The sequence below is a fragment of the Neophocaena asiaeorientalis genome, unplaced genomic scaffold (genome assembly GCF_003031525.2).
Source record: "Neophocaena asiaeorientalis asiaeorientalis breed wild unplaced genomic scaffold, Neophocaena_asiaeorientalis_V1.1 scaffold280, whole genome shotgun sequence".
Classification (NCBI taxonomy): Eukaryota; Metazoa; Chordata; class Mammalia; order Artiodactyla; family Phocoenidae; genus Neophocaena; species Neophocaena asiaeorientalis.
The window spans coordinates 9,885,316-9,889,194 of NW_020185321.1; positions in this window are offsets into that span (position 1 = coordinate 9,885,316).

The following is a 3,879-nucleotide window of genomic DNA, read 5'->3' on the forward strand; positions in this document are numbered from 1 at the left end:
TATATATATATATATATATATATATGCCATGGAATATTATTTAGCTATAAAAAGTAATGAAATTCTGATGCATGCTATAATGTGGAGGAACCATGAAAACATTATGCTAAGTGAAAGAAAAAGAGATTAAAAAAAACATATTCTACTTTTATGAGGTACCTGGAAGAGATGAATTCGTAAAGACAAAAAGTAAAATAGGGGCTGGGGGTTGCTGGGAGTGAGAAGTTACTGTTTAATAGGTACTACAGAGTTTCTGTTTGGATTTGATTTTAAAATTCTGGAAATGGAAAGTGATGATTGCACAACATTATGGATGTAGTTAGTGCCACTGAAATGTATACTTTAAAAAAGGTTAAAATGGTAGATTTTATGTTATGTACGTTTTGCTACATAATACCATAATATTTTATGTTACTTATATTTTACATTAAAAATGAAAAAAGGACTTCCCTGATGGTGCAATGGTTAAGAATCCACCTGCCAATGCAGGGGTCACGGGTTCGAGCCCTGGTCTGAGAGGATCCCACATGCCGCGGAGCAGCTAAGCCCGTGCACCACAACTACTGAGCCTGCGCTCTAGAGCACACGAGCCACAACTACTGGGGCCTGCACGGCTAGAGCCTGTGCTCCGCAAAGAGAGAAGCCGCCGCAATGAGAGGCCACGGGCGCAATGAAGAGTGGCCCCCCGCTCGCCACAACTAAAAAAAAGGAAAGCCCACGGGCAGCAATGAGGACCCAACACAGCCAAAAATAAAATAAATAAATAAATTTATTTTTTAAAAATGAAAAAGGCCCAACTATATGCCACCTATAATAAACCCAGTTTAAATATAAAGACACAGATAATTTAAAATAAAATAGTAATAAAACAATATACCGTGCAACCATTAATCAAAAGATAGTTGAAATGGTTCTATTTCTATCTGATAAATTTGAATTCAGAACAAGGGATAAAGAAGACTACTTCATAATTTTAATGGGGTCAATTCATTAGGAAGATATAACAATCTTAAATAGTCATGAACCTTAAGACAGACTCAAATTACATGAAGCAAAAATTGATAAAATGGAAGGGAAAACCAAACAAATCTATAATTACACAGGTTTACGGAGTTATTGTGGGTTTGATTCCACACCACCATAATAAAGTAAATACTGCAATAAAGCTAGTCACACAGATTTTTTGGTTTCCCAGTGCATATAAAAGTTATGTTTATGCTATACTGTAGTCTATCAAATGTGCAGTAGCAGTATGTCTAAAAAATGTACATATCTTAATTTTAAAAAATAAAAAATTCTAATCATTATCTGACAACACAGGGTTGCCACAAACCTTCAATTTGTAAAAGACCTGATATCTGTGAAGCTCAATAAAGCAAAGTGAAATAAAACCAGGCATGCCTGTAGTTGGGGAGTTCAACACTCCTCTCCCAGTAATTGATATAACAAGTAGACAGCACTAACAAAACTAACAGCTTGAACACTAACATACTGTGTAAACACTCCACCAAACAATAATAGACTACACCTTCCTTTCAAATGCCAATGGAACATTCACAAAGATCAACTATAGTTTGGATCTTAGAAGAAATCTCAACAAATTTAAAAGCATTGAAAACATACAGTGTATATTCTCAATCACAATAAAATTAAATTAGAAATCAATAAGAAAAAAATTTTTGGACCCCCCCCCCACCAAATATTTAGTAATTGAGCAATACAGTTCTAAATTACTCAAGGAAGGACTTCCCTGGTGGTCCAGTGTTTAAGACGCCACACTTCCCCTGCAGGGGGTGCAGAGTTGATACCTGGTCAGGGAACTGAGATCCCATGTGCCACGTGGTGTGACCAAAAAAAAATAAAAATAAATTACTCGAAGAAATCACAAAGGAAAATTAGAATATATTTTTAACTGAGTGAAAATTAAAACACGATATATCGAAATTTATGGGAAAGAGCTAAAGCAGTGTGCAGAGGGAAATTTATAGTTTTAAATGCCTAAATAAATAATCTAAGCTTCTATTTTAAGAAACTAGAAAAAGAAGTAATTAAACCCAAAGTAAGCAGAACACAAGTAATGATAAAGCTAAGAGCAGGAGTCAATGAAATAAAATAAAGGAAATCAATGACACCAAAAAATGTTTCTTTTAAAAGAGTCAATAGAATTGATAAATCTCTTTCCTGAATGACTAAGAAAGAAAGAAGACATAAAGTATCAATATATGGAATGAAATCAGGAATATCATCTAGATCCTCAGACAACAGAAAATAAGGGAATATTATAAACAACTTCAGGCCAATAAATTTGACAGCTTAAGTAAAATGGGAAAATTCTTAGAAAATCACAAACTGCCAATATTCATTCAAGAAGAAATATCTCGATAATCTGTATCTAAAAAGTAAGTTGAATTTGTAGTTAAAAAACCTTCCCACAAAGAAATTCCAGGTTCAGATGGTTTCACAGGTGAATTTTACTAAACATTTAGAAAAGAATTTCAATACAGTTGTTTTTGTGAAGCCAGTATTATGCTGAGGTTAAAACCAAAGGCTCTGCAAAAAAAGACTCCATATCAATAGACACAAAAACCTTTAACAGCATTTTAGTGTATCAAATTAAAAATGATAATACATCATATCCAAGCAATGTTTGTTTCAGGAATGTAAAGTTGTATTTTGTTTTATTATTTTTGAATTGAAATATAATTCACATACCATGACATTCACTCATTTAAAGTGTACAGTGCAATGGTGTTTAATAATTTAGTATACACATAAAATTGTGTAACCATCACCACCATCTAATTTCAGAACATTTTTATCACCCTGAAAATGTATATTAATGTGTCCATTAGTATTCACTACACAATCCTCTCTCCCCTGTCCCTGCAAAGCACTAATCTGCTGTCTCTGTGTATTTCCCTATTTGGGGCTTTCTGTATCAATGGATTCATACAATATATGGCCTTTTATGCCTGGCTTCTTTCAACTGGCAGAATGCTTTCAAGGCTCATTCAGGTTGTAGCATGTATCAGTTCTTAATTCCTTTTTACAGCCTAATATTTTTCCATTGTACAGATATACAATTGACTCTTGAACAATGCAAGGATTAATCTGCATATAATTTATAGTTGGTCCTCCATATCCGAGGTTCGTCCATATCCACGATTCAACCAAACACAGACCAAGTAGCACTGTAGTATTTACTCTTGAAAAATATCTGCGTGTAAGTGGACCCATGCAGTTCAAACCATGTTGCTCGAGGGTCAGCTGTACCACATTCTGCTTATTTATTCATCAGTTGATGGACATATGAGTTGTCCAATTTTTGACTAACACTGCTATGATCATTCATATACAAGTTTTCACGTGGACATATGCTTTCATTTGTTTTGAGCAAATACAGAGGGCAGAATTGCTGGCTCACAGTGTTTTACTTTTTGAGGAACTGCCAAACTTTTTCCCAAAGTGACTGTACCATTGTACATTCCCTTCAGCAATGCAAGAGGGTTCCACCTTCTCCACATCTTCATTGACTCTTACCATTGTCTCCCTTTTTGATTAAATGAGACATGGTAATAAGATTAGTTTACCAGCTGAAAATCAATCGTGATAGTATACTTAAAATGAAAAACCATATGATCATCTCAATAGATGTAGGAAAAGCATTTGACAATACTCATTCTTTATATAAAAATAAAACAAAAGGGGACTTCCTGGAGGCGCAGTGTTTAAAAATCCGCCTGCCAATGCAGGGGACATGGGTTCAAGCCCTGGTCCGGGAAGATCCCACATGCCACAGAGCAACTAAGCCCATGCACCACAACTACTGAGCTTGCACTCTAGAGCCCACAAGCGATGACTACTGAAGCCCATGCGCCC